Source organism: Benincasa hispida, chromosome 1 (assembly GCF_027475165.1).
Source record: "Benincasa hispida cultivar pf3 chromosome 1, pf3_genome.v1.1, whole genome shotgun sequence".
In the NCBI taxonomy this organism is placed as follows: domain Eukaryota; kingdom Viridiplantae; phylum Streptophyta; class Magnoliopsida; order Cucurbitales; family Cucurbitaceae; genus Benincasa; species Benincasa hispida.
This window is the reverse complement of record NC_143478.1, coordinates 37,402,099-37,419,728: the sequence shown is the minus strand read 5'-3', so window position 1 is coordinate 37,419,728 and position 17,630 is coordinate 37,402,099. Positions and strand designations below refer to the sequence as shown.

The 17,630-nt window shown below is 34.0% G+C and overlaps 1 pseudogene across 1 annotated transcript in view; it reads right to left on the bottom strand.

Annotated features, from left to right (window-relative positions):
- LOC150038421 (uncharacterized) overlaps positions 1-17,349 on the bottom strand; it is a 35,410-nt pseudogene extending 18,061 nt beyond the window's left edge. Inside the window, exon 1 of the transcript XR_016529319.1 lies at positions 16,837-17,349. The product of XR_016529319.1 is annotated as an uncharacterized LOC150038421 (transcript). The remainder of the gene's footprint in view (positions 1-16,836) is intronic.
- Positions 17,350-17,630: the final 281 nt, after the last annotated feature.

The following is a 17,630-nucleotide window of genomic DNA, read 5'->3' as shown; positions in this document are numbered from 1 at the left end:
GCTAAGCATTAAAGGATTTTGCAAGTGGTAGAATCTGGAGGATTTCACCAAAAAAGAAAAAAAAAAGCATGAAACCCTGTTTCCTTACAGAAAGAACCTCTCTATCTGAAAATTTAACCATCTTCGTTGTGGCAATTAGTGGTGTACATTATATAATCTTGTTGTCCTAGATGACTAGATCTTCACGTTAATAATCACAAAACACTCAGATACAACGGTTGATAACAATTCAAGATTCAGGGGAGATAGAATGTTGATGCTTGAAAATCCTTTTGTTATTTACCAAAAGATTGCACGATCGTGTAGACAATGCACCAAGAACTAAACGATAGTTCAATTAAGTAAATAATAGAAGGAAGCATTAAATGATCGTGTAGATGACAGTTGACTGAAGCTAGACGATCATATAGACGACAGCTGAAGAGCTAAATAATAGAAGGAAGCATTAAATGATCGGGTGAGTTTTAAAGAGAAGAAAACTTTTTGCAAAAACTAATTTCTCAGCAGCCAAGAACTACTCAAATCTGAGAAATTCAGAAGTTTTTATCAAAATCTTTCATGCAAGCACAATGGAAAGAGTTAATGCCATATCCAACTCCAAGATTAAGTAGTCTATGTGGGAGTATGGATGTTGTCCACCTCCTACTTCAAAATTTTGTGGAGTTCTCCACTATTTTGTTCAATTTTCAATTTCCATTTCCATTTTTAATTTTAATAAATTCAAAATTAACTAAAATAAAAAAAAAAATCACAATTCAATTTCTGAATTTGAATAAAAAATGAAAATTAATTTGATTTTAATTAATTAAATATATCTAATTAGTTAATGAATAATTTAATATCAAATATTAAATTGATCACACACCTAATTTTGAACATGAATCTTATTCAAGTAATTAATATTTAAATATTATAAACTCTCTAATTTCGTTTATTTCAATAAATTAAACGTTTAATTATATCGAATATAATTATACAAACCCTAATTTGAAATTGAACAAACAAATTCAAACCCTAATTTACAATTTGAACATTTCAAATTGAAACCTTAAATTCAATTTGAACACTTCAAATTGAAATCATTTCAAATTCACTCAATTTACTAATTCAAGGTGTTCATGTTTTACGAGCTAGTAGAGAGATCTTATGGACCTACAGATCATGCGCTCAAACAATTTGAGATTAATTAGCTAAATCTCTTTAGAATGAATTAATCAATATTCGTTAACTACCGAGTCACACCACTATAGCTCGATAGTTGCATTCTCCCCATTGTAGATATATTTGTGTCCACTTGATTTAACCATAATTAGTAAGTCGATCCTTCGCAGGTTGTTCGTAATAATGGCTGGGTCAAATGCTGTTTTACCCCTAAAATTACATCTTGCTCCTTAAGTTCCATCGATCTTCTAATGAACAACTGGTTTGTGATCCAATCACTAAATCGACTCCTTCTCGAGTCAATGAGAGGGTGGGGCCCCTTGTTCAAGACCTGGATTCAACATTTAAGAGAACAACCTTCCTTCTATCCCCTAAATCGGGTAGGCGTGAATTCCATCTTGTAGAACTATGTCTCTAGCTATCTATCTGGTCTTATCCTCATAATGGGAGGCTTATTGAGCAGTGAAGTTGGACTCTTCTCACCTATGCAGATCAAAGGATAATCTCGAATAAATAGGAGTTCAAAGTTATCTCCAGATTAAGATCTAGTTACCTAGGTCATCTAAGAGAAATAGTCAGTTTTAAATAGTAAACAACGTTATAAAGTAAGAGTGACTTATTTCTTGGTCCGATCTTACGCAAACTCATTGAATAGGATGCCCCCACTCCTCATGTCAATATATGAACGAATCAGGATCACTTCGTTTGTAGCATCTTACCACAAATTGTAACAACTATAGGGTGAGCCACATCCGATAGAGTTACGAGAATAAGACACCCCACTTTATTCGTATACTATAGACCGTTTTGGCTATTTACTCGAACTTGATCATTCTTTATGTCTCTACATAAAGTTCAGGTATTCATACAATAGCCATGGATCTTAATTTATTGAATTTAGTCTTTATAAGTGAAATTTACAAATTCAATAACAACTTTATTGAATAAATGTTGAATAACATCTTTATTGATAATAGAAAATGTTTACCTTTACAAATTACGAGTTTTAGGACATACAACCCAACAGTATAAGACTGGACCACGAAATGTTTAGTCTCTTTATATAACGTCGTTCATAATGAAGACTTACATTTTACGAGGATGACCATAGGTAACATGACCTGAATTTTGAGTGAGTTGTGAACTCTTACTATGAAGGCGATCTTTTGATTTATATGAGTGAGAGTGGCCAGATCGCCGACTCAATAAGTCAACCATTTTGGGTATTCGTCTGATTGGGGAGTTGGGAACATAACTACACAAGAAGGAATTCACTCCTTGTCTAACGTCGGGATAAGTAGATAAATTGCTTCCCTAATAGCTGATTCCAAGGCTTGAACAATGTGGCACTACACCCTCTCCTAGCCTAAGAGGGGTTTGGTTATAGTTGGACTATGATTTATTGTTCTAGATGAATCAGTAGTACTTAAAGAGTTAGATGTAACTATAGAGGCAAAACGGTAATTTTGGCCCGCTGTACTTACAAGAAATTTCTGAAGGGTCATCGTACTGTTTACTGGTTATATCCAATGGACACAGAAATATATTTGTAGTGCGAAGAGTGCAACTGTCGATTTTTAGTGAAGTGTCCAACAGTTAATGGATAGTGAATAATTTAATAAGAGTTTAATTAATTATTCACATACCGTTGGAGCTTCAACCTACAGGTCCATGAAGTTTCCTTAGTAGCTCAACGGGAATTGATGAGCAATTTTTGGATTAATTTGAATTGTTTAAATTAATTGAGGGAATTAATTATATATGATATAATTACTATAATGTATTTGCTACATTATAATAAAAAATATATTTGAGAGAAAATAAATATTTGAATATGATTCAAATATTAATTATATGAGTTGGATTCATATAATTAAATTTAATATAAATAGAATTTATATTAAAAGGCATTGGTGAGAGGAAATTGAAACTATAGGTTATATATTATATTTGATATAACATATAGTTTAATATATATTATATGATAAAGTAGTTATCATATATTTTATATATTAAATGATTTATTAATTAAATAAATTATTTAATTTATTTTATTTAAAATCAATTTTGGGAGGGAGTTACTTTCTCTCCATTACGCGATAATGGGTGGTTAGTTTTCTTTTTCTTCTTCCTCTGGTGTGAAGACATAGAAAACATAGTGAGGAGAAATACAGAAAATCTCTCTGAGATCTCATCCCCTTCCTCATTCTCTCTTCTACTCTCTCTAACTATTCGTCTCATCCAAAATAGCCAGGGCCACAACTCCTGGGTTCTCATCCCAAAAAATATCAAGGTAGCCATTGTGGTAGTGCCTATTGTTCGAAGAAATTATATTGAAGATTAGTCTTCAAAGGTAAGGGCTTCAAATTCTAATTTATTTATTTATTTTTGTTTTTTTGCATGCTGTAAATTCCTTTTTTTTAAATGCATAATTTCTATTCTTTTCTGTAAAATCTAAATTCTATTTGCAAATTGGGACGATCCACTTCCACTCAAGGACCTTTAACTAGGTTTCTTCATTATGAACCTAAGCATGTCCATGCATTATATTATATATTAAAATTGTTATAATAAATAGTAAAATGATGTATGTGAATGCTTGTTTTTCATGTATGATTTATATAAGTGTTATATTTATTAAGTGAAAATGGAATTTGCATTGAGCATGACATTACTGAGATAAATATAACTTTTTTATTTAATCGATATCTTTAGATGCAAATTTATAGGTTTTAATAAAGCATTAAAATATAAGTGTTGTTGTTTTAATGAGATAATTTAAAATCTATAATCAAGAGTTGCATGCAAACATAGGTCCAAATTAATTTTAAATAGTTTAAAATTAATCAAGCTAGACTTATGTTTTTTTTTTCTAATGGGATTAGGAATAGGTTAATCTTTTTAACTTGTTTTAATAAAGATAAAATGAATTTAATTAAAGATTAAATTTATAAAATAATTGCCCATAAGAGACCTTTGTCTAAGGAATATTATGTTTAGGAGGGAGTATTTAAGCTGACAGAAACGGAACACCTCCACCTAGGAATCGACCTGGAAGGTGAATTGGGCAAATATTTTATAAGCATGCAAAAAATGATTGATTTTATTAAAAGAGTTTAATAAATGAAATCAAATATTGTTAAATTATTCAATATAAATGTTATATTGAGAAAATTTAAAAGGACTTAGATAAATTCATTAGTCGGGTTTTAACTAAGTATAATAAAATCATAAAAATATTAGAATACTTTAGTGGAAGGATGTTGGTATATGTAATATAAAAAATTCAGCTTTCACGTCCATGAGAGTTCATATCGTGAGATTCATGCTTGGCTTCGTGTAGCCCTGGGCGCGACCTCCCTAGGGAAAGTATTTGTGTTAATAATAAGGTGAATGGGGAAAGTGTTATAGTAAGTGGGAGAGGGCCGTATATCAATGTATCCTATGGTTTTCTCCATTAGGTTGCACTGTGAGATTTCTATGGTCCGCCTGCATGTCATCCTGGAGCGACCATCCCTTCGGAGGGCCTGATCATAGGAGGTCAGAACAATGCAAACTCTAGCAATGGATAGGGTTTCTTAGGTTATTCTTCATTAGTTGTCTTTCCCTTCGGTAGCCTGTTGAAGCATACCTTTGAGATCCAGAGAGGGTTACACTTACAGGATGAATTAAGTTAATTAACGAATCCTTGATCGAAACAGCAGTAGCTAAAAGCTATAGGAATAAGAGTTATTCTAATGTTAGTGATTGGCAGAGATTGTCTCAATTTAAGGGGAGAAATAGCTGATCACCTTTCGGTGGTTGTTGCCCTAAACCTTTGGAGTATCATTGCAAAAAAGAAAATCAATAGTTTGATTAGGGTTTTATGATTACATATGTTTTTGCTAAATTGATTGGATTATTATGTAATGGGTTATGACAAATATACTAATATGGTCAATTGATTGTTGTATGTTTCAGCATGTCTTTCATAATCATATCTTTGCTTAAAAATGAGAAATTAATCGGTGAAAACTATGTGGCATGAAAATCTAACCAGAATACAGTTCTAGTTATTGATGATTTGCGGTTTGTCTTGATGGAGGAATGTCCTCCAATCCCCACTCAAAATGCATCTCAAGCATTGAAGGATGCTTATGACCATTGGACAAAGGCCAATGATAAGATACGAGTCTACATCTTGGCAAGTCTATTTGATGTTCTTACTTAGAAGCATGAGGCCATGATGTCTGCACGTCAGATCATGGAGTTCCTCCAAGAGATGTTTGAACAATCATCCATTCAGATATGACATAAGGCCCTCAAGTACATTTACAATGTGTGTATGAAAGAAAGCCAATCAGTGAGAAAACATGTTTTCAACCTGATGGTCCAGTTCAATGTTGTCAAAATGAATAGTTCGGTCATCAATGAGCAGAGTCAGGTGTCCTTTATTTTAAAATCTTTTTCGAAGAGTTTTACTCAATTTTGCAGCAATGTGGTTATGAACAAAAGTACAATCTGACTACCTTTCTAAACGAGTTACAGAATTTTTAGTCTCTTATGAAAGGTAAGGGACTAGTATAAAGAGATGCAAATATTACCCATTCCAAAAAGTTACATAAAGAGTTCATCCTTTGGAACTAAGTCTGTTCTTTCGACCTCTGGTTTTAAAAAGATCCAGAAAAAGAAAGGAGGGAAGGGGAAGGCTCTCGGGGCAAATGCTTCCACTATAATGTGGATCGTCACTAGAAACGCAATTGCCCCAAGTACCTTACTGAGAAGAAGAAGAAGAAAGAAGGTAAATATGATTTACTTGTTCTAGAAACTTGTTTAGTAGAAAATGACCATGATGCCTGGATACTTGATTCAGGAGCCACTAATCACGCTTGTTCTTCTTTACAAGGAATTAGTTCTTTCCAATAGCCTGTAGAGGGTGAAATGGAGCTTAAGGTTGGAACGGGAGATGCCATTTCAACTCCTGCAGTGTGAGTTGCTAAGTTGGTTTTTGGAAGTAGATTTTTGTTTTTAGAAAACTTATACATTTTTCTCAAAATGAGAAGGAACCTTGTTTCTATTTCCTGTTTAATTGAACAATCATACTCTATTTCTTTTAATTCAAATGAAGCGTTTATTATGAAAAATAGTGTGACTATTTGTTCAGCTAAACTAGAAGAAAACTTATATCTGTTAAGACCAACTGAATCAAAAGTACTTTTAACCATGAGATGTTTAAAATTGCTAATACTTAAACAAAAAGGCGAAGAATTCCTCCAAGTAACAATGATAAGTAGTTTTGGCATTTGAGATTAGGGCACATAAATCTCGATAGAATTGGGAGATTTCTAAAGAATGGACTTCTAAGTAAGTTAGAAGATGATTCATTACCTCCATGTAAATCCTGTCTCAAAGGAAAAATGACTAAATGACCTTTTAGTGGGAAAGGTTATGGAGCCAAATAATCCTTAGAGCTCATACATTCGGATATTTGTGGTCCAATGAATGTAAAGGCTAGAGGAGGGTATAAAAACTTCATCTCTTTCATAGATAATTATTCAAGGTAGGTTTCTTATACCTAATGGAACATAAGTCTGAAGCCTTTGAAAATATCAAAGAGTATAAGGATGAAGTTGAAAACCTATTAGGTAAAACAATTATAAAACTTCGATTTGATCGGGGTAGAGAGTACATGGATTTAGAATTCCAGAACCATATGATAGAACATGGAATTTAATCCCAACTCTTAGCACCTGGTACACCTAAGTAGAACAGTGTATGAGGAAAGAGAAATAAAACCTCATTAGATATTGTTCATTCTATAATGAACTATGCTCAATTGCCTAACTCGTTTTGGGGGTATACAGTAAAGATTGTAGTTCACATATTGAACAATGTTTCCTCAAAGAATGTTTATGAAACACCTTTCGAGTTATGAAAGGGGCATAAACCGAGTTTATGTTACTTCAGAATATGGGGTTTTCTTGCACATGTGTTAGTTATAAATCCTAAGAAGTTGGAACCTCGTTCAAGATTATGCCAATTTGTTGGTTACCCTAAGGAAACAAGAGGTGGTCTATTCTATGACCCTCAAGAAAATAAAGTGTTTGTATCAACAAACGCTACATTTTTAGAGGAAGACCACATGAGAGATCATAAACCACGAAGCAAAATAGTATTAAGTGAAGCTACTGAAGAAACAACAAGGGTTGTTAATGTAACTGGTACTTCATCAAGAGTTAATAAAGAAGCCAACACTTCAGGTCAGTCTCATCCTTCTCAATCATTAAGAGTGCCTCAACGCAGTGGGAGGGTTGTGATACAACCTGACCGCTACTTGAGTTTAACTGAAACTCAGGTTGTCATGCCAGATGATGGTGTTGAGGATCCATTGTCCTATAAACATGCAATGAATGACGTAGACAAGGTCCAATGGGTCAAAGCCATAGATCTTGAAATGGATTCTAAGTACTCCAATTCAGTATGGGATACTGTAGATCCACCTGAAGGGGTAAAACCCATAGGGTGCAAATGGATTTATAAAATAAAGAGAGATGTAGCTGGAAAGGTACAAACCTTTAAAGCTAGATCTTTAGCAAAGGGTTATACCTAGAGGGAAGAAGTTGATTATGAGGAAACGTTTTTCCCTTTTCCTATGCTTAAGTCTATAAGAAATCTCTTGTCTATAGCCACATATTATGACTATGAGATATGATAAATGGATGTCAAGACTATTTTTTTGGATGATAATCTTGAAGAGAACATCTTTATGTCTCAACTCGAGGGGTTCATAACCTGAGGTTATGAGAACAAAGTTTGCAAGCTGAATCGATCCATTTATAGGTTGAAACAGACATCTAGATCTTGGAACATTAGATTTGATATAGCAATCAAATCTTTTGGTTTTGATCAAAATGTTGATAAACCTTGTATGTACAAGAAAATCATCAACGATAAAGTAGCTTTTCTAGTACTTTATGTGGATGATATCCTACTCATTGGAAATGTTGCAGGGTACCTCACTGACATTAAGGAATGGCTGGCAACTCAATTCTAAATGAATGTTTTGGGAGAGGCACAGTATGTACTTGGGATCTAAATCATTAGGGATTGCAAGAACAAAACACTGGTTCTGTCTCAAGCAACTTATATCGACAAAATATTGACTCGATATTCGATGCATAACTCTAAGAAGGGTTTATTACCTTTCAGGCACATGGTTTATTTGTCTAAGAAATAGTGTCCTAAGACACCTCAAGAAGTTGAGGATATGAGACGTATTCCCTATACCTCAACTGTGGGCAGCTTAATGTATGTTATACTTTGGACTAGGCTAGACATTTATTATGCAGTGAGAATAGTCAGTAGGTATCAATCCAATCCAGGGTTAGACCACTGGACTACGATTAAGCACATTATCAAGTATCTTAGGAGAACGAGGGACTATAAGCTAGCGTATGAAGCTAAAGATTTGATCCTTACAAGAGACACTGACTTTGATTTCCAAACCGAAAAGGATGCCAGGAAATCCATGTCAAGATCAGTGTTTACTTTAAATGGGGGAGCTGTAGTGTGGCGTAGCATCAAGCAAAGATGTATTGTATATTCCACTATAGAAGTTGAGTATGTAGCTACTTGTGAAGCAACAAAGAAAGCAGTTTGGCTAAGGAAGTTCCTAAGCGATTTGGAAGTGGTTTCCAATATGGACTTGCCCATGATCTTATATTGTGACAAAAGTAGGGCAATAACTAACTCCAGAGAACCTCGTAGTCACAAACGAGGAAAGGATATTAAGAGGAAGTATCACCAGATACGAGAGATTGTGCAAAGAGAAGATGCGATCGTCACAAAGATTCCCTAAGAGCACAACATTGCTGATCCATTTACGATGGTTCTCTCGACTAAAGTGTTCGAGGGTCATCTAGAGAATCTAGGTCTACGAGACATGTGCATTATATAATCTAGGGAAAGTGAGAGATATGTAATGGATATATGGATGCCCTAGTTTATTGTATTTATTTAGCATTATCCCGCCTTTTGGATTCTGATATTATGTATAACCCATAAACAAGAATTCTAGTTCAAGTGGGAGTTTGTTGGATTTTATGCCCTAAAACTTGTAGATAGTATATATTATTAGTTGACTGTCATCAATTAAGAGTTAGAAATGTTAATTCAATAATGTTATTGTTTGTGTTGTTTGTCTATTGTGTCTTAATAACCCTAAATTCAATAAACTAACATCCAAGGTTATCATATGAGTCTTGAATTGTATGTAGAGACATACATGGATTAATGTTCAAGAAACAACCTAAAAAGTCTATAATATAAAGATAAGGTTGGGTACCTTATCCTGGTAACACTTTGGATACAACCCTTCTTGTATTTGATACAAATGCAATAATCCAACGTGTTCATGTAGTTGACATGCAAGTAGAGGTATCCTATGAAATGAGTTTGTATAAGACCGGGCCGCAAAATAGTAACCACTAGATGTGACGCTGTTAATTAGTTAGGTTCTGATTTCAATAGGATGACGTAGGCAACTTGGTTTTAATCTTTAGTATATTATGAACTCCTGTTCACAAGGGATTGTTCTTTGATTTGTATGGATGAGAGTTCCATTCACCAACCCAATATGCCTACTATTTTAGGGACAGAACTGAGTGAGAAGCTGGGAACATAATAATACAAGATGGAATTCACTTCTTCCCATATTAAGGGTAAGTAGATGAGTGTTCCCTTAAGTGGTGTCTCGGGGACTTGAACAAAGGGCCCTACCCTCTCATTGGTTCGAGAGAGATTTATGTTTATTGGTTGGACCATAAATAGGTTGTTCATTAGAGGAGCACTGGTACTTAAGGAGTCAGAGGTAACCCAAAGTTAAAACGATAATTTGACCCAGTTGAAGTTATGATGATTCGTGAAGAACTAACTTGTTGTTTTTGGTCTATATCCGTGGACACATAAATATATCTATAGCGAGAAGAGTGCAGTAGTGGATCTTTAATAGAGTATACCCACTGTTAACGAATATTGATTAACCTGGTTAATGAGTTTAGCCAATTAATCTCATATCGTTGAAGCTTTTAATCTACAGATCTAGCAGGTCCTTTTGTTAGCTCACTAGAGGATATTTAAGAGGGATGATTTGAATTGTTCAAATTAATTTGAGGAAACCACATATGAATGTGATTAATATATAATTGATTATAGATATGATCTATAATTCAAATTAAATTAGAAAGTAATATTCAAATAAGATTTAATTAATTAATTTAAGTGAATTAGATTCACAAAGGATTAATTAATAGAGAGGTATTGCACATATACATTTGATACTTATGATAATTAAATATATATACATTAAATTAGATTTAATAGTTATTTAATTAATGTGCAAATTAAATTAAATAAGTGTTATTTAATTGTGCTAATTAATTAAATAAGTGTTATTTAATTAACTGGACTAATTAATTAAATAAGTGTTAATTAATTAATTAGTTGTGAAAAAGAAAAATAGGAAAATGATTAGGAAAAGAGCTTGATCCTTTTTATATAAAGACTTCTCTATGGCCCCTTTGGGACACTGATACATACATTGACAATACACGAGCACACAGGTATTATTGTGCAAAATTTTCCCTAAGCCACAAAGAGAATCATCTGTACTCTCCAAAACTCTTTTCTCTTCTCCCTCTCCCAATAGTTGGATACCACCCATCCCTCTATTGGAATCCTAGAAAATAACAAGGTTACTCTCGTGGTAGTGTTCGAGATTGTTCAACAAATCGTTCGTGATCAAGATCATTGGAAGAGCCGTTCGTTGGAACTTAATGATTGTTCGTGAAGCTTGGGAATCTACAAAGGTAAGAATGGTTCTAATATTTTTCCCTAAAGCATGCTATATTATATGTTTATATTTTGTTTTAGTATACTAAATTTGTTTATGTAAAAATCAAATTGCACAATGTAAGACGTTCAATGTTTCTGCTGTAGGATTCGATCCCTTCAAGATACACTTAAGCAATATTATCTTTTTAATTCCCACGTTAATGTAGTGAATCCGAAGACTGAATTACAGTCCATTACCAAATGGTTCCAGTAAGACCATTGATCAATACATTCAACGTATCAAAGAATTGAAAGATAAATTGTCGAATGTCTCTCATAATTGATTCTGAAGATTTACTGATTTACACAATGAATGGTTTGCCCTTTGAGTATAATGTTTTTAAGACTTCGTTGCGCACTCAATCTCAGACAGTCTCTTTCGATCAACTTCCATGTTCTTTTGGTCTCTGAAGAATCTTCTTTTGAGAGACAGATTAAACACAATGAAACCTTTGCTACACTGGCTGCTCTTTTTGCTAGGACGGATTCCTAGCAACCCCACTGGTAATATTTTTCCTTTTTCCAAACCTCCTTCAGATCAGTCTGCACTTGACTGCTATAATCATATGAACTATAATTTTCAAGGCTGTCATTCTCCAGCACAACTTGCTGCTATGGTAGCAACTCAAAATTATAATGCTATTGCCAATTCCTCTACTTCACATAACTCTCAACGACTTGTGGATTTCGGGTGTAACTCTCATATTACTTCTGATCTATCTCACTTGATCAATGCTATTGATTTTGTTAATAATTAACAGATTTTTGTAGGTAGTGAGCAGGCTCTTCCAATCACACACTCAGGTTGTGGCATTCTTCTCACCCCCTCTTCTTCTTTAAAACTTCGAGAACTTCTTTGTGTTTCTCATATTTCCTTAAGTTTACTTTTTGTTCACCGTCCATGCCTTGACAATAATTTTGTTTTTCTGTTTGATTCTGACTTTTTCCTCATTTAGGATAGGTCTTTGGTCAAGATCCTTTTTCAAGGGCCTAGCATAAATGGCTTATATCCCATTCAACCCACTGATCCTTCATTATCTTCTTTGATTGATACAAATATTGGAACAAGAACGTCTACTTCAGTCTGGCATGAACGTTTGGGCCATCCTAGTGATTCTATTTTTTCATCTATTCTGAAAAGCATGAATCTATCCTCTTGCTCTATTACCAAGTGCATTTGTTATACTTGTTTACAAGACAAACTTCATAAACTGCCCTTTTCTCATTCTATTTCTGTTTCATTGAATCCTTTGGATTCAATACATATTCATGTATGGGGTACTTTCCCTGAAACTTCTGTCATTTGATTCAATTACGATGTGTCCTTGTTGATGATATGTCTAAATATACTTGGCTTTATCCTATCCTACATAAATCTGATGTATGTTCTATTTATCAAATTTTTAAATCACTTGTTGAAAAGCAATTATCTACTACTATCAAAATATTGAGAAGTGATGGGGGAGGAGAATTTGTTAACCATCCCCTTGGTTCCTTTCTTAAAAAACATGTTATCATCCATCAAAAGTCTTGCCCTACTCTGGTTCCTTTCTTCAAAAACATGGCCTAGTGCAGAGCATTGCCTTATAGAAAGAAAACATAGACACGTTGTTGAAGTAGCTCTTACCCTAATGACCAAAGCTTCTTTTCCCATCATCTTTTGCCCCTTTTCCTTTGCCACTGCTATATAATTCAACAATAGACTTCCTTCTCCAAATCTTGGTCATAAATCTCCTTTTGAGCTCTTCTTTCATACACCTTCCGACTATACCTCCCTTAAAGTTTTTGGGTGTTCTTGTTACTCTTTACTCAAACCTTACTTGTCACATAAACTTCAGCCCAAAACAACTAGGTGTGTCTTTCTCGTGTTTGCTATTGACTCTAAAGGTTATCTATGTTACAACATGAACAACCACCGATTTTACACATCTAGATGGGGTTGTTTGGGTTGCTGAGATGATATAGGATGTGGGGAGTTCTGATGTCTGGAGAGTTTTGATGTCTGTGTTTAGGTGTGCAGAGTTGTTATGTCTGAGTTAATATGTTTGTGTTTGGGTGTGCAAAGTTGTTAAGTTTGAGTTGATATATTTGTGTTTGGGTGTGCAAAATTGTTATGTCTGAGTTCATATGTCTGTGTTTGAGTGTGTAGAGTTGTTATGTCCGAATTCATGTATTTGTGTTTGGGTGTGCAGAGTTCATATGTCGGTGCTATCTAGTTTAGTTTTTTTACTCTATAATAATTTGCCTGTATGAACACTATATTTTTTTTAAATCTTATAATCCAATTATTGTATCCATCCTATTTGGAATAAGACATTGATTGCATTTTTTTATTCTAATATCAACATATGGTATACAGTTAAATTTTATATTATTCATTCCAAACTTCTCATTAAATAAAACCAAATAGTTTTACAAAATAGTGTTAATTTAGGCTGGACATGAAATTCATTAAATTGAAAAATTTGCATCCATCATGGGTAAATGAATTCAAATCCAATTAATAAATTGGTTGAGTCATTTATGAAGTGGTTGAATGGGTAGTGAAGATACCAAGTGGAATAAAATCAGCAAACAATCATAATAGTCAATAATAAAATCAACAAACAAACAAAACAATCATTACTAAAGTTGGTGGGTCATTTAATAAATGAAGTAACTAATAATGCATAATATTGAAAATGTGCAAAAAATTAATAAATAGAATAGGACTAACACAATTCAAGATTCATCGGGATATTAGGATTAGAACAATACAAAACAATATTAAAAACGAAACAATAGGTAGCATATTTAGAAAAATTTGAAATTAAACATGGTTGAAAAATCAAAACAAGGCATGAAATTGAAAATGAAAATTTGAAATTAAACATGGCTGAAAAATCAAACATGGTTGGAAAATCAAAACATGGTAGGATTAAAAATGAAATTGAAAATTTGAAGAGAAAGACACAAAACAAGTCACAATATTAAAAACAAAACAAGAAACAGAGCAGTCTCATTAATAGATTGCATGTTTAGAAAAATTAAACATGGCTGGTATTAGATACAAAACTGATTAGTTAGATATTAGGTATACCATTCTGTTATTGAAGTTTCTGTTATGCCTTTTATGGTCTTTTTACATTATTATATGATGTATAAATATATCTTCATCGAGGATTAAAAAGCATCGAGTTCAATTATGCTATGATCGAGTATGAACAAATATGATCAAGTATGATCGAGTATGTTCAAGCACGATCGAGTATGATCGAGTATGATTGAGTATGTTTAAGCATGATTGAGTATGAACAAATATGATCGAGTATGATCGAGTACGATCAAGTATGAATGATTGAGTATGATCGAGTATGATCAAGTATAAACTATCGAGTATGATCGAGTATGATCGAATATGATCAAGCATGATCGAGTATGAATGATCAAGTATGATCGAGTATGATTGAGTATCTTTAAGCATGATCGAGTATGAACAAATATGATCGAGTATGATCAAGTATGAACAATCGAGTATGATTGAGTATGATCAAGCATGATCGAGTATGATCGAGTATGGTCAAGTATGATCAAGTATGAATGATCGAGTATGATCCAGCATGATCGAGTATGAATGATCGAGTATGATTGGGTATGATCAAGCATGATCAAGTATGAACGATCGAGTAGGATCGAGTATGATCGAGTATGTTTAAGCATGATCGAGTATGAATGATCGAGTACGATCGAGTATGAACGATTGAGTATGATCAATTATGATCGAGAATGAATGATTGAGTATGATCGAGTATGTTCAAGCATGAAGTGGAAGGAAAATGAAACGTGACATACGATACATGGAAGAAAATGAAATGGTGAGATACGAAACACGGAAGGAAAATGGGCCCACAAATAATTCAAATCGGTGAGATAGGATAATATGCCCTCGAACATTGAGATGATATACCAACCCATGTTATACCATCTCATGTTGGACCCCCAAACATCCTCGACATGTTAATCTTTATGAATCATCTTTTCCTTTTACTAAAAAACCATCTTCAAATCCTCAAACTTCCGTCTCTTCTTCTTATGAACTTTTTACACTCTTTTCATGCCCCTTTCAACTCCACCAATGACACAATCAAGTGAAATTAATTCATAGTCTCCTACTAGTCTACATCCATCTATTCCTCATACTAAAGCATTCTTGGATGTGAAACTCATAATTGTACTAATATTGTTGGTAATGGTACTATTCATGGAATAGTTGATAATTCTCATCTTGAAGATTCTGTACCCACACACAACATCACTAATGACACTCTTGCTTCTAGTAATATTGATGTTGAATGGGTTGTTGTACCTTTAGTTTAAAATACCCATGCTATGAAAACTCGTGGTAAGTCTAGAATTTCTAGAAAGAAGATCTTTGTGGCTATAGTCACTCCCAAAGACAATTTAGACTATGAACTAACATCCTTTACTAAAGCTCGTGTACTTTTTGTTTGGCAATCTGCTATATATAAAGAATATTCAGCCTTGGTTCATCAAGGCACTTGGGAGCTTACTCCTCTTTCCCCAGGAAAGATTGCTATAGGGTGTAAGTGGGTATATAGAGTAAAGTGTAATCCTGATGGTACTGTTGCCAGATACAAAGCCAGACTTTTAGCAAAATGGTATCATCAAGAGGAAGAGGTTGATTATATAGAAACTTACAACTCAGTAGTTAAGAAACCAACCATCTGTATCATTTCATCCTTGGCATCTCAGTTTGGATGGGAACTTCGACAACTTGATATAAAGAACGTCCTTTTACATGGAGAACTTCAAGAAGAAGTGTATATACAACAACATCAAGACTTTATCAGCTCTACTCATCCTCATTATGTTCGTAAGCTACTTAAGTTATTGTATGGGTTTAAACAAGCTTCGAGGGCATGGTTCAGATGATTCATCTCTTATCTTCTCACCCTTGGTTTTGTTGCATCCCAAGCAGATTCTTCTTTGTTTGTCCAAGTCTTGAATGGTGTTGTCACTTATCTCTTATTATATGTTGATGAATAATAATTACAGGAAACCAGTCTTCTTATATTACAGAAATGATTACTCAGCTTCGTACTAATTTTGATATGATTGATCTTGACAACTTGCGGTTCTTCATTGGTTTGGAAATTCAGCATACTTCAAAGGGTATTCATGTTAATCAACATAAATGCACTCAGGACCTACTAAGTATGGGATGTCTAATGCAAAACCTTTTTCAACTCCAACTACATTACATCTCTCCTCTGAAGTTTGTGATCCTCGTTCATTAGAGGATGCTTAATCATATATAGCAACTGTTGGTGCTCTACATTATGTCACATTTAGCAAACTGGACTATTGCGAAATCGACAATTAAAGAAACAAAAAAAAAGGAACGTAGAGTAGAGAAAATTGACACACAGATATACGTGGTTCACTAACAGTGTGTTAGCTACGTCCACGGGCAGAGGGAGAACAATATTATTTGAGAGAATGTTTTCAAAATTACATAAAAAACGGTGCCTCTTGGTTAGAGAGTTTATATATCGCACTACTCTAAACCCTACGGTCAAAATTGTAAATCACTGCAAATAAATAAATATGCTGAATACAAAATCTGAATAGGCATATTGCACTCAAACTATCATAATATACAATAGCTTGGTTATGATGCAAACCAAGATCACTAACTAACCCCCTCAACCATATTCCCTCTTTAGCAGCTTCTGTCAAGGCCATGTACTCTGCTTCAGTAGTAGACAAAGTAACTGTAGGCTGTAAGGTTGCCTTCGAACTAACAATAGGACTACCCAGAGTGAACACATAGCCAGTCATAGACCTCCTACTGTCAACATCTCCAGCATAGTCAGAATCAGAATAACCAGTCACCAAACACTCTGTGCAATTCCCATAAACAAGACCAACATCAGATGTACCTCTAAGGTAATGAAAAATCCTTTTAACGGCTTGCCAATGCTCTTTCCCAGGTTGACCCATGAATCTGCTGACAACACTAACAGCATGGGCAAGATCAGGCCTAGTACAGACCATAGCATACATCAAACTTCCCACTGCACTAGCATAAGAAACTCGAGGCATGTACTCCTTCTCAGCTTTAAACTGTGGTGAAAACTCAGATGACAAACGAGCATTTACCGAACTAGGAGTATCTATAGGCTTAGCTGATGACATACCAAACCTGGACATTATTTTTTGAATATATCCTTTCTGTGACAAGAAGAGCTTATTCTTACCTCTGTCCCTATAAATCTCCACACCCAGAATTTTTTGAGCAGCACCCAAATCCTTCATATCAAACTCAGCACTGAGAAGATTCTTCAATTTCAGAATATTAGACTTGGACTTTGCAGCTATGAGCATATCATCTACATATAAGAGTAGATAAATCATTGAACCATCATCAGCTTTGTTGTGATATACACAACAATCATACGGACTCCTGTTATAGCCACGTCCAATCATATAGTTGTCAAATCGTTTGTACCACTGTCTTGGAGACTACTTTAACCCATATAAAGATTTCTTTAACTTGCAAACATAATCTTCTTTACCTGGACACTGGAACCCATCTG